We start from the raw sequence: 15186 nt of genomic DNA, 5'->3' as shown, positions 1-15186 counted from the left end.
AAGAAGCTACATGGAACCTGAAGAAGATATGAGAGCCAAGTACCCGTTCTTATTCCCGTGTTGGGTAAAAGTACGTAAGGTATGAGTTTAGTTTCCTCCTTGTTGCTTTTTTCAAATTTGTTCTTGTATTCTACTGCATTCTTGTTATTCTCATGCTAAAAGTATCCCAACTCATCATTCGGGAATGAATGATCCTGAGGGGGGAGGGGGGGATAATATAGGACCCCAAAAAATTTTGACCATTTTATTTTTGACCCTCCCGCATGTATAATGTTAATTTTTTACTTAAATTATGATTAGGGTTATTAAAAGGGTGTTTTGGAAAAGTTTCAGAATTTTCATAAGGGGTTCGGGGTCATTTTAGGAACACAAGGCAGTAAGCTCTACAATGGTGGCATGCCACAGAGATTAGACTCTGCGATAGGGTGTGTTACTTAGGCTACCCACCATAATAAGGGCATGGTACTGAGGCTACCCTCCGCGATAAGGGCGTGCCACACTCTTATTTTAATTCCATCTAGTTTTTTTTTCACTTGGGGTTAGGGGCTTTTGTTTTTTTTGCCCCTTGTACGACTTTTAATCATAAAATTTACCATTATCCTTCAGTTTTCAAAGATCAAATTCTATTTTTTCTCTCTAAAACTCGAAATACAAGAAAACTCAAGGGGTTTTATAGAGAATTCAACATCTAAGCTCCAAACTTCGAATTCTCTTCAAATTGTTCTATGTTGCAGGTATGTTGCTCATCTCTAATTTGTATTTTTTTCATTTTTACATTGTCGCATTAAATTATTGAATAGTTATGTAATTTTGATTGATGATTTTGAAATTGGGTTGAGGGCTTTTGATGGTTACTACTTAAATTGTATTTCCCATGTTTTAAATAACTTATTTATGTTTTCATTTATAGTTTTGGGGACTGAATTTGAGAATTGTTTTACTTGTTGGGATGGGGTACATGGGTTTCCCCAAATAGATGGAATTTTGGCTTGATAATGGCATTAACCTCAACCTATTTTGTAAACTTGATTTTGTATATGGATAATGGCATGATTTAACTTGTGGTTTGAACCCATTGCATTGTATTAAAGGATAAATAAATAAATATGGATTTGTATGGCCTTAGTGCCCTTGGTTTTGGATTTTAAATGGAACTTGGGAGTCCATTTGGTAATATGGATTGGTTTGAAATAATGGATTTATCTTTCAAGCATATTGGTATAACACAACTGAAATACCCTTAATTTTGGCATTTGAAGATTCCTTGATCTTTGAGCTTACTGCCCTGGTTACAACACCCTATGAGTCATAAGGTGTCCTAACGAGTTGTTGGGATGAGTCATAACCAAACCAGTAAGTTTGTGGCTAAATTCTTCTCTGAGTATGAGTGGCTCACTAAGAGACATAAGGATACGTTATGAGTTATTAGGTATAGCGTAGGATGTCCAGTGTAAATCCCAATTTGGGTTCTGTGTTGACTATAATTGTACCCTATGAGTCGTAAGGTCCTATTACGATTCTTGTGTCTGAGTTGTAAGGTCAGCAGTGTATGTTTCCTTGGTGGTGCTACCCTGGTTACAACTTGTGTTGACAAGTCGTAAGGAGTGGCTACGAGTCAAGGGTTGACTCGTAGTCAAAGATGACCCTTTTTCAGCTTTTAAGTTATGGGCATTCTAGACATTTCCCCTCTTACCCAACTTGAAACCCATGTCTTATAACTCCTTTAGGATATCATTAGCCCTCATAAACACATCGAAGTAACTTCTTAACATTCTTAAATTCCTCAAGGTCAAGAACACTTAGGGTTTTTAAGAGGTTGATCAATTATGGCTTTCAAAGGTGATTTCTCTTCGTACATCTTACTATTTCAAGCATGTGACTCTTTCCTCATTGTTAATTTGTTAAAAAGAATATATATTAAAGTGTTATTCAGATGGAATTATTTTGGTTTTGAAAAAAGGGGTTGTGGGTTTTGAATGCTTATTGTTAAAGTATTCCGATGATTTAGTTATGACTATTCATGCTTTAAATATAGTTTTAAACTTGTGGGTTCATGGGTATGGTGGATGAAATAGGGAATTGTGATTTTCCCAAACTAGTGACTTTTTAAATGGTTATGACCCCAACCCATAGTGTGAAATTGGTTTTGAGTTAAGAGAAAGGTGGGAATTTTTAAAATTGAACTAGTCTTAAAGTATTGCGATATAAAGAGGTAGTTGAAATACAATGGTATGATTTAATGAACAAAGAGAGTCGGTGTCCCCTACCTTGTATTAATGAAAAAAAGAATTTATTTTCTGAAAATTAATGGGAATTATTTTGGCATGTTGTTGTTACCTTGCAAGCATAGTTGGTAAGACGATACTAATAATGTATGCCTTAATATGGAGTGTGGTTCATGAATAGGATTGTGTGATAAATATTTTAACTAGGCAATAAATAGGGTTGTCTAGCTGAGTCGTGAAAGTGGAGGTTCGAGTGAACGACACTGGAAATCATATTTGCCAATGTGGGGGGACAAAGTGACCAGAGAGGTTAGAGTGACCCTTATTATTTTTCATGATTAGGGAGGTTCGAGACCCCAGTAAATCATTATATGATCGGGTGCTTAAGTCACCTTAGTATATATTGGAGGTTCGAGTCCCCCATGTGCATATATATGAGATTATTCTTCGGTCAGTATGACTACATACACTGGGGCCTGACCAGAGGGTGAGAGTTGAGGCCCAGATAGCCTGTGGGTACTATTATATGACAGTTGAGCTACACAATTCAGGTTAAGGTTTTAAAGAGCATGCTAAACCTTATTGCCTATCCTGGTATGATATGTATATTTGTATTTGCATATGATTACTATGCATTGGTTGACTTGATTTGAATTAACGGTATTATTTTATCTTTATCCCTGAGTTACATGTTAGCATTCACCCTACTAATCATCTTCGGATGTTGTATCCCCACATAGGGGTGTGTATGGTATGGTAGGTATGGTATGGTATGGTATGGTATGGTATTTGAAACTTTGGTACGGTAATTTTGGTATTTGGTTTTTAAAAACACTATACCATTACCATACCATATCAATTTGGTATGGTTTGTTATTTTGCTGTTCGATTTTGGTATTTTGCAGTATGATAATCGGTAACCATAGTTTGTTCATCTTCAACAGTATATACTCATATAATTGAGTATTATTACTTTGAATTTTCATAAGCGTGTCTCAATTGTATCGTAATTACACATTACACATATAGAAATATTCAAAAAAAAAGTACAAACAACTCCTTTTGATAGTCAATTACATAAAAAAGACATTACAATCAAGATAGAGTAGTCAAAGTTTCAATGTCTTAACATTTTTATTCTATATATATATAACTATATACTTTGGTATGGTATTCAGTATTTTGGTATATTATTTATAAATACCAAATACCATACCATATACCAAAAAAATTAAAATGTATACCATATACCATACCAAATACCATAATATCAGAACCACGGTATAAAAAATTTTGATTCGGTATGGTAATTTGGTATATACCATACCATGTCCACCCCTATCCCCGCGTAATGAAAGAATTGGCCATACTTCTACTTCTCCTGCTCAGTGATCGTGGATTGATCGAGAGTCAACTTGAAGTAGTGAGCTTCCATGGTCGAAAGGCTCCATTTCAGGATTATATTTCTCTTTTTTTGTTGTTATAGACTATCAGAAACTATTTTTGGCTATAGTCGGGGGCATGTCCCAATACTTTATTGATATCCAGTTATCGTTCACTATTTAGAAGACTTTACCAGGACTACTATAGTTATTGGAAGGTGTCAGCTGGTCGCTTGGCCGGTCATTGGTGGTTGTTTATAGACATACATTAAAACTTTCTTAAGCTATTGCATGCTATCTTGTTATATATTTAGAATTCCTCTGACATGGGTGTGAGGTGGTCTAAGGTTTGAGGTGTTTGGGGTGGTCTACGATTTGGGGTATTAGGGGTGGTCTTCAGTCCTTGTTGGACTTGAGATACCCATCACGACAAGTCCCTGGTTTGGGTCATGTCAAGGTGGTATCAGAGACTAGGTTTGGTGTCATTGGGTTTCCAACAAAGTAGTGTCAAGTAGAGTATCATTTATGGGTATGTAGCGCGCCATGCTTATAAGGGAAAGGCTATAAGGCATTTAGAAATGTTTCTCTTTATTGTTGTCTTATTTCGGATTGTAGTTTAAGGTCTTGAAATCTTCTCTAACTCTCGTTTATTCTCTTTTCGTATCATGCCTCCTAGACAACCTAAAGCTCATGGAAATTCCTCTGTCCCACTTGAGGACAATACTGATGGGACATGCCCTGCTTATGGGGTACAAACCCGATCTAGGGGTCCAGTTCTGGATTGCCCTTCTAGAGTTCCACGGGTCCCTTTTAGTCCTCCTCGATCTCCCCAAGATGATGTGTCAAATGTGGAATTTTGTCAATTGATTCATATGTTGGCTCAGTTGGTAGCCTCTCAATCTGAGTATGTAGCTTCTATTACTCCATCTTCTGAGGTTACATGGGTTGGCCAGCTTATGAGGTTGAGTCCTCTTGTGTTCACTAGTTCTAAAGTTGAGGAAGATCCTCAAAACTTTATCGATGATATGAAAAATATCTTTCGTATGATTTACACTTCTAATGTGGAGGGTGTAGAATTCACTACCAATTAACTTAAGGATATATCATACTAATGGTATAAGGAATGACAATAGTCTATGGAAGACGATGTCGAATTGCACTGTGGGATGATTTCTCTAGTACTTTTTTGGACTGCTTCTTTCCTCAGGGGTTGAGGGAGTCAAAAGCAGAAGAGTTCATTAATTTGGTAGGATGACGGTCAAGAAGTATGCCTTGAAATTCCATCAGTTGTCCCGGTATATTCGTGAGTTAGTGTCTAGCATAAGGGCTAGAATAAGGAAATTTGCTTTTGGGTTGCCCTATGATTTAATTCTAGGGAGTAAGGTTGCCTTGTTTAATAAAGATATGTACATCTTCAAATTGGCTGTGTATATACAGCAGGTTAAGGGGGATAAGAAAAAATAGGCGGAGATAGGGGAAAGGTAAAGTAAGAAGTTTAGATTTTTTTGTTAGGGTGGAGGTCAGTAGTATAGTGGTAGAGATGGCGGAATCTATGACTAGTACTCCATATCCAAAGTCGTCGGGTGATCATCATTCTCAGTATGATAATAGGTTTAGGGCACAGGGTGTCCAATCTCAGGCATATAGGGCTCAGTCCGCTCCATCATATTCTTCTTGTTAATTCTATTTGTAAGCTCATCATGGGTTTTGTGAATAGAAAAAGAACAGGTATTTTAAATATGGTCAGATTGGTCACTCTTATAGGGATTGTCCTTCTAAGGTTACTTCAGGGACAACTAAAATTCCTGTTGCCACTTTATTAGCTCTTGCACCAAAAGGTGTTGCTTCTTCTTCTGGTACCGGCGCTAGCTGGAATCACTTATATTCTCTTTTTACCCAACAGGACTCTGAGGCATCTCTTGATAAAATCACTAGTATATTACGACTCTTCTCTCTTGATGTGTTTTTCTTACTTTATCCAGGGTCTACTCTTTCTTATGTGGCCCCATTTGTGGCTCTATATTTTGGTTTTGGTTCTGAGTATATCCCCGACCCCTTTTCTATTTCTATCTCAGTAGGTGACTCTGTGGTTGCTAGAAGAGTATATAGAGGTTATGTGGTATCTGTTGGTAGTAGAGAAAATCTGCTAGATTTGATAGAGTTAGAGATGGTTGATTTTGATATCATATTAGGGATGGACTGGTTGCCCTCGTGCAATGCCTTCTTAGATTGTCAAACCCGTAAGGTCATATTTAAATTCCCTAATGAGATAGTCACTAAGTGGAAGGGGGTTTTCTAATACCTAAGGTAAGATTTATGTCGTATCTTAGAGCCTGAAAGTTGATTTCCAAGGGATGTCTTTATTATTTGGTCTGGGTTAAAGATTTAAACTCGAAGGGTCCTTTCTTACAATCTATTCTTGTGGTTAATGAATTCCTTGAGGTTTTTCCTGATGATCTTCTTGGTATCTCTCCCGATAAGGAGATTGATTTTGGGATTGACCTTATTTTGGACACTCTTTCTATTTCTATCCCTCCTTATAGAATGGCTCGAGCTGAGTTGAAGAAGCTTAAAGAATAGTTGAAAGACCTCTTTGACAAGGGTATTATCCATCCTAGCGTGTCTTTATGAGGTGATACTATTTTTTCATGCGTTAGAAGGATGGTTCTATTTGGATATGCATCAATTACTACAAGTTGAATAATTTTAAGGTAAAGAAAAAGTATTATTTTCCTCGAATTGATGATTTATTCTACCAGCTTTAGAGTGCTATATGTTTCTTTAAGATTGATCTTAGATCTGGTTATCATCAACAAAAGATTAGGGAGGTAGATGTCCCTAAGACTGCCTTCTAACCCGATATGGTCACACTATGAGTTCTTAGTTGTGTCTTTTGGTTTGACTAATGCTCCGGTGGCATTCATGGACTTGATGAATAGGGTTTTCTATCAGTTTCTAGATTTATTCATCCTCGTTTTTATAGACGATATTCTGGCGTACTCTAAGAGTAAGGAAGATCATGCCAACTATCTTCGTACCGTGTTACAAACCTTAAAAGATCAGCATTTGTATGCTAAGTTTATATTGTATGAGTTTTGGTTGAAATTTGTTACTTATTTGGGTCCTGTCATTTCTAGTAAAGGGATCATGGTAGATCCAAAGAAAGTTGTAGTGGTTAAGAAGTGGCCACTACGCTATCTGATATTTGGAGCTTCTTGAGTTTAGTCGGTTACTATAGGAGATTTGTGGAGAGTTTCTCGACTATAGCTGCCCCGCTGACTAAGTTGACCTTGTGGAAGGTGAATTTAGTATGGTCTAATACTTGTGGGGGTAGTTTTGAAAAGTTAAAAGATAAGTTGACTTCAACTCCAGTTTTGGCCCTGCCCGAAGGTAATGATGGATTCGTGGTTTATTGTGATATCTCCTGTGTGGGACTTAGTTATGTGTTAATACAGTATGGTAGGGTGGTGGCATATGCTTCTAAGCAGTTGAAAGCTCATGAGAAAAATTATCTGACACATGACTTGGATTTATTGGTTGTGATGTTTGCATTAAAGATTTGGCATCACTATTTGTATGGGGTCCATGGAAATATCTTTTCTAATCATAAGATCCTGCAATATGCGTTCACCTAGAAGGAGCTGAATCTTAGGCAAAGAGATGGCTTGAATTGCTGAAAGACTGCTATATGAGTCTCCATTACCACCCTGGTAAATCTAATATGGTTGTTGATGCTCTTAATAGGTTATCCATGGGGATTCTAGCTCATGTAGATGAGGATAAGCAGGAATTGGTGAAAGATATTCATCATTTGGCTAACCTTAGAGTTCGTTTCTTGGACTTTAAGAAGGGGGTATGTTTGTGTAAAAGATGGTGTATCCCTCTCTTAGTACTAAAATAAAGGAGAAGCATGTATTGGATCCTGTCTTAATAAAGATTAAGGGAGATATAGGATAGCAAAAGGTTGTAGCTTTTAAAATTGGTAGCGATAGTATCTTAAGGTACCAAGGCAGATTATGTGATCCTGATATAGATGGGTTGAGAGAGAGGATCTTGGTTGAGGCTCATAAATTGTGTTATGCCATTCATCCTAGTTTAATAAAGATGAATCATGGTCTTAAGGAGATTTATTAGTGGAATAATATGAAGCTAGATGTGGCTAGTTTTATGGCTAAATGAATGGTGTGTCAATAGGTGAAGGTTGAGCACTTCCAGCTAGGAGGGTTGTATCAAGAAATTGAGTTACCTGTGTGGAAGTGGGAAGTGATTAACATGGATTTCATTACAGGTATTCCTCAGTCTCGGAATTAGTTTGATTTGATTTGGGTCATCGTGGATAGGATGAATAAGTTTGCTCAGTTCTTTCCAGTGAGGACTAATTATTCGGAAGAGGATTATGTGAAGTTGTTCCTCTAGGAGATTGTGAAGTTGGAAGAGAGCTTGTTTCTATCATGTCAGATCATGGCACTCAATTCTCATCGCAGTTTTGGCATTCGTTTCATATAGTTTTGGGAACTAAGGTGAGCCATAGTACTATTTTCCACCCGCAGTCAGATGGGCAAGCGGAAAGGACTACTCTGACACTGGAAGACATACTTATATCTTGTGTGATTGACTATGGTGATAGTTGGATTGATTATTTGCCTCTTATAGAGTTTGCATATAATAATAGCTACCACTTTAGTATTGGTATGGCTCCTTTTGAGGCCTTTTATGATAGGAGGTATAGCTCTACCATAGGGAGGTTTAAAGTAGGTAAGGTTGAGATGTTTGGCCTATAGTTGGTTTACCAAGTGATGGAGAAGATGAAGGCAATTCGGGATAGGCTTAAATCTGCCCAAAGTCTCCAAAATTCCTATGCGGATGTGAGTCGAAGGGAGTTAGAGTTTAGTGTTGGTGATTGGGTGTTCTTAAAGGTATCCCCCATGAAGGGAGTGGTGCGGTTTGGTAAGAAGGGAAAGCTCAGACCCCGATATGTTTTTTCGTACTTGGTGTTGAAGAGGGTTGGTAATGTTGTGTATGAATTAGAGTTTCCCTCTAATTTAAGATTTATTCATCTGGTGTTTTACATTTTGATATTGAGAAAGTGCGTGGGTAATCCTTGGACAGTTGTTCCTTTGGAGGAGGCAGGTATTTTGGATTTCTTATCTTAAGAGGAAGTCCCGATTGAAATTTTGGATCAGCAAATTTGTCGGTTGTGGATGAAGGACATAGCTTTGGTAAAGGTTCTATGGAAGAACCACAAGGTTGAAGAGGCTACTTGGAAAGTCAAAGAGGACATGAAGTCCTAGTATTTGTTCTTGTTTTCCACTTTAAATAATTGTTCTTAAGGTATATGTATTCCTAGACATCTTTGTTTTCTTTGTTAAAAAAAAAGTGATTTCCTTAGCATCTTTGTTTTTTGTCTTTTTTAAAGTTAATAGTAAAGGTATGAGGAGTCAATTCATACTAATAAATGCCTTGCCCCATCATTCAAGGACGAATGATCCAAGTGGGGGAGAATTGAAACACCTCGAATTTTGGCCCTTGAAGATTCCTTGAGCTTTGAGCTCACTGCCCTGGTTATGACTCGCCCTATGAGTTTTAGGGTGTTCTGAGGAGTCGTTAGGATGAGTCGTAACCAAACCAGTAAGTTTGTGGCAAGATTCTACTCTAAGTACGAGTGGCTCACTTAGAGTCGTAAAGATAAGTTACGAGTAGTTAGGTGTAATCGTAGGATGTCTAGTGTAAGTCCCAATTTGGATTCTGTGTTGACTACGACTGGACCCTATGAGCCATAGAGTCCTATTACAATTCTTGTGCCTGATTCATAAGTTCAGCGGTGTATGTTCCCTTAGTGGTACTGCCTTGGTTACGACTCATGGTGATAAGTCGCAAAGAGTGGCTACGAGTCAAGGGTTGACTCGTAGTCCAAGATGACCCTTTTTCATCTCTTAAGTTAAGGGCATTCTAGATATTTTTCCTCATACTCAACTTGAAACCCATATCTTATAACCCTTTTAGGGTATTATTTGCCCTCAAAAACACATCAAAGTAACTTCTTAACACTCTAAAATTCCTCAAGGTCAAGAACACTGAGGGTTTTTGAGAGGTTAATCAATTAGGGATTTCAAGGGTGATTTCTCTCTATACATCTTACTAATGTAGGCATGTGACTCTTCCCTCATTGTTAATGTGTTAAAAAGCATATGTATTAAAGTGTTATTCACATAAAATTATTTTGGTTTTGAAAACAAGGGTTGTGGGTTTTAAATACTTATTGTTGAATAATGTTTTCCCATGATTTAATTATGATTATTCCTGCTTTAAATATGGCTTTGAAATTGTCGGTGCATAGGTATGGTGGATGAATTAGGGAATTGTGATTTTCCCAAACTTGTGACTTTTGAAATGGTTATGACCCCAACCCATAGTGTGAAATCGGTTTTGAGTTATGAGAAAGGTGGGAATTTTTAAATTTGAACTAGTCTTGAACTATTGCACGATATAAAGATGTATTTGAAATACAATGGTCTGATTTAATAAAAAAAAAGGAGTCGGTGTCCCCCACCTTGTATTAATGAACAAAGGGAGTTGTTTTCTCCAAGTTAATGTGAATTATTTTAGCATATTGTTGTTACCTTGCAAGTGTAATTGGTATGAAGATACCAATAATGTATGCCTTTATGTGGAATGTGGTTCATCAATGAGATTGCGTGAAAAAATTTTTAATTGGGCTATAAATAGGATTGTGTAGCTGAGTCATGAAAGTGGTGGTCCGGGTGACCGACGATGGAAACTCCATTTGTCAATGCGGGGGTCAAAGTAACTAGGAAGGTTCGAGTCCCCCGTAAATTATTATATGATTGAGTTCTTAAGTCACTTTAATATATGTTGGGAGGCTCGAGTCCCTCTTATGAATATATATGATTATTCTCTAAACGGTGCAGCTACACGTACTGCGGACTAACCAGAGGGTAAAAGCTGGGGCCCATATAGCCCTTGGGTACTATTATATGACGGTTGAGCGACACAATGCAGGTTAAGATTTTAAAATGCATGTCAAACCTTGTTCCATATCCCGACATGATATGTATATTTGTATTTGTAGATGGTTATTATGCATTGACGGTATTATTTTATCTTTATCCCTAATTTACATAATAGCGTTCACCCCGTTAACCTCTCCAGACGTTGTATCCCCACGTAATTTAGGAATTGGCCATACTTCTACTTCTCCTGTTTAGTGATCGTGGATTGATCGAGAGTTAACTTAAAGTGGTGAGCTTCCATGCTTTGGAAGGCTCCATTTTAGGATTATGTTTTGCTTTTTTTTTGTTATAAACTATCGGATACTATTTTTGGCTATAATTGGGGGGCATGTCCTGATACTTTATTGATAGGTCAAATCATTCCATAAAGATTAGAGGGAATAATGATTTTCACTATTCGCCAAAGTTGTAGATAAGTGAAGGGCTTAGCGCAAGGAAAACAAGCTAGCCAAGATTGGTAAGTCTAGAACAGAATCCAGATGGCATGGTTTGCTAAATTTAGTCGACGTTCTTTCTGCATATGGGCTGAAGCAAACTGAGGTTGATCATTCAGTATTTGTTCGTCATATCCAAAGTGGATCTCTAATCCTTGCTGTCTATGTCAGTTTTGGTTCACTATTTAGAAGGCTTTGTCTAGACTACTGTGGTTATTGGGTGGTGTCGGTCGGTCGTTTGACCGATCGTCAGTGGTTGGTTATAGACATGGATTAAAACTTTCTTATGCTATTGCACGCTATCTTATTATATGTTTGGAATTCATCTGATATGGGTATAGGGTGGTCTATGGTTTGGGGTATTGGGGGTGGTCTACAATCTTTGTTAGACTTGAGATACCCGTCATGATAAAGCCTTGATTTAGGTCGTGTTAGATACCAAGTGGCAATTCTCTTAATGAATGATTGTTGGATTAATGGTTGGTTTATGTGCAAACTATTTTAATTTAGGCTTAAAGAAAAATATGTAGCTCACCTTGAAGGTGTAGGTCCTGGAAGGATCAACACTGAAAACCACGTTTGTCGGTATTGGGGGTCCATGTGATCGTGTGCTTGGTGCACACATTATGTGTGTATATATATATATATATATATATATATATATATATATATATATATATATATATATATATATTGGGAGTGTTATAGCCTTGGTGTCTTTAGCCTTTCCTTGGTTCGTGCGGCTAACACGCACTGAGGCTCTTCCAACATAGAAAGTTGGACCCATATAGCCCATGGGTGCCTTTAGTATAGATCAAGCTACGTAGTTTAGGATATTTCTTTAAACTCTCATGTTCATGACCCTATCATGGCATCCTATATATATATATGTATATGAATATGGTGCACATGATTTATGACTGGATTTTGGTGATTGCATTATTTTATCCCTATTCTTAAGTTACATACCAGTGCTCGCCCTACTGACTTCATGACGTAGGGTCCGAGGACTTTTTTGTTGCTCTTGTACAGCTTTAGGTGATTTAGTACTCCTGTTGATCAACTGTGAATTGGTAAGCCTCTATTCTTTGAAATGCCCTATCATTTCATTGTTCTTTCTTTATTATCATAGTACTTTTAGATTCTTTTTTATCATAGTCAGGGGCATGTCTCGACTTAGTTGATATTTCTAGTTTTAGAGGATTTTGTGGGCAAAAGTGGGATGTTGTTGATGTCTTATTTTAACTCTTTACATTTTATTTTGGTGTCATTTATCGATCATTGGTTTGGTTGGCTTTCACTATTTACTTTTATTGTGCTCTTGAAGAAAGGCTAAAGAGGTGGTTTTCGGCCCTTGGTGGGCTTGAGATATCTGTCATGGCCAGGCCCAGAGTTGGGTCGTGACAGTATCATAAGTCTTGAAATAATTTTCATGTTATTATTTGTCAATATGTTGAAGATTATTAATCTTTGCTCTAACATGAATGTTATTGGAGAGACTAAAAACATTCTTAGAAGTCATTTTGATATGAAAGATCTTGGTGAAGCAAATTTTATTCTATGAATAAAAATTACTAACACATGTTATGGAGTATTCCTTGATCAATCACTTTATGGTAAGAAAAAATTGAAAAAATACAATTTTCATGACTGCAAGCATGTTGTAACTCCATTTGTTTCTAGTGTTCACTTGTTTCCTATTGAAAGTAAAAATGATGTTATAAATCAAAAGAAATATGCTAGCAAAATTGGAAGTTAGAGATATGTGACTGACTACACTAGGTAGGATATTACATATGCAGTAAGAGTACTTAGCAGGTTTATAAGAAAGTCAGGTAATAAACATTGGCATGCTATAACGAGAGTAATGAGATATTTAATTGGAACAAAAATTTATGGTTTGTTCTATAAAAAATATCTTGTTGTACTTGAAAGCTTTTGTGATCAGATTGGAATACTTTTTCGGGTGATTCCTTAACTGCTACTGGTTATTTTTCACTATGGGTGGTGGTGTTATTTGTTGGAAATCTAAAAAGCAAACTATTATTGCTAACTCAACCAAGGAGACTAAACTAATTACTTTAGCTTCAGCTAGTGAGGAAGCGAATTGGTTAAGAGATTTGTTATTTCAAATATCTTATTTTGAAAAATCAACCCCTCTTATTTTAATTCATTGAGATAGCACCGCTACAATTGGTAGAGTTCAAAACTATTATTACAATGATAAATTCAAACCTATAAAGAGAAAACACAGTAATGTGAGATCATATTTGATAAATAGTACCATTAATGTTGATTATGTCAAATCTTATGATAATCTTATATATCCATTGACTAAGGCCTTAGAAAAAGAAAAGGTATGGAGCACATCGAGGGAGGTGGAATTGAGCCTATTGAATCTTGAGTCGTATATGAGAAAACCCAAACTGGAGACTAGAGATCCTATAACTAGGTTCAATAGGAAAAACAAATCACATGATGACTTATCGTGAAAAAATGCACTATTTTTTATCCTTCCCTATGATGTACGTGCATTTTCCGATAATGATTTGTGAGGTTGAGTTTAAAAAACTCTTAATGAAAATCTGTAGCTCTGAAGAGTGGAGTGTTAAAATTACAGGAGCACTCTTGACAGGTTTCACCTATGTGAGTATGAAAGTAGGCCGCTTCCTATGAGAACTAGGCTCATTCTCAAAGACGCTCATGAAATCAAAATAGCATAAGGCCGTAATGTGTTGTATGTATAGCTCATGTCAACACCTTGACTATTATGTGTAAGTAGTAACTTTTTATTTTCCTTAAGCAGATAATTCAAGTGTGAGACCACTACGACTCAGGAGTTAAAATTATTATTTTACTAAGTGGAGGTTTAATGCAGAGCACACCTTCATTATGCATGGTAGTCTTCCTTCGGCTAGTAGACTCTCTTATTAATATTAAAATGAGTGGGTAATTAATGAATAGACATTTTAATATTATTGAATACTATTGTGTCTAAATGTTCTGCCTATAGTTTTTTTTTTTGTCCTTTAGTGATCTTTATGGCAATTGTTCAATGGGCAGATGTGGGAGTTTCATTTTGCAGAGTCTATTCGTTGATATGTGCAACACTTTTTCCTTCATATTTAGTGTACCTTATTTGGCACTTTACATACATGCATGGCTGTTATTTCAGCTTCCTAACTCACATTCATTTGTGATCCTTTTGCCTTTGATTATAATAGTTAGTGGTGGTAGAATATGGATATAAGTTTCTTGTAACTCTTGTAACTTCTACCTTTATTCTTTTTATTATTCTTGTAACTCTTGTAACCTAAAGGCCATTGATCTTCTCTCTTTACTACCATCATTCATCCTTGTTCAATTCAAGGATCCTATAAATAGTGTGGTCTTGCATTATTTTTCTAACTACAAGAAAATAAAGAGTTCACAAAAGTTAGTAAAAACAAAGAGTTTATTAGTTGAAGGGAGGTGCTCTTTTTTGTGGAGCTTTGAACTCGACTCTTGTCCAGAGTTGTTGAGTTATACTTTGTGAGAAGGCTGTTGTATCCTGGAGGGGATAAGTCAAGAAGATTACTATTGGACCGGTGAAAACATTTGTTGCAGTGTGCTTGAATCTCCTTAAAGAGAGCGAGATATCTGTGTCTCATCCAAGAAGAAGATTCTTGTATTTTCTTCATTTGTATTTCTTTCGGTTGTAATTTTATTGTAATTTCACCAACATAATTTGTTAAGTAAAAGATGTACATTAATCGTAAATAAGATTATATAATACATTATCTATGTAAATTGGCCTTCAATATATGCATTGGACTTGAATAATTAAAATATTGTGCATCCTACCACATGCGTATACTTATGTGCTTTAGCTGTGCATATTCGTTTATGTTGTTTCTGTGCTTTGGTATTCTTTTATTGCTGGACATAATAGTTACACCAATTCAAAAGTTATTATTATCGGCCACTACATTGTTGGGAAAGGTAGCTAAGGTCATGGCAGCTTAGTCATTTATTTCTAGTTTGCATTCTAAATAGATGTCGCATTATTTATACTAAGAGTTGTTCTCTTATTCCTTGTAGCTCATGACTTGTGAAATGGTTCTTGGGGTAAGTA

Source organism: Capsicum annuum, chromosome 3 (assembly GCF_002878395.1).
Source record: "Capsicum annuum cultivar UCD-10X-F1 chromosome 3, UCD10Xv1.1, whole genome shotgun sequence".
Classification (NCBI taxonomy): Eukaryota; Viridiplantae; Streptophyta; class Magnoliopsida; order Solanales; family Solanaceae; genus Capsicum; species Capsicum annuum.
The sequence above is the reverse complement of the archived record's forward strand: the minus strand, read 5'-3'. Positions refer to the sequence as shown.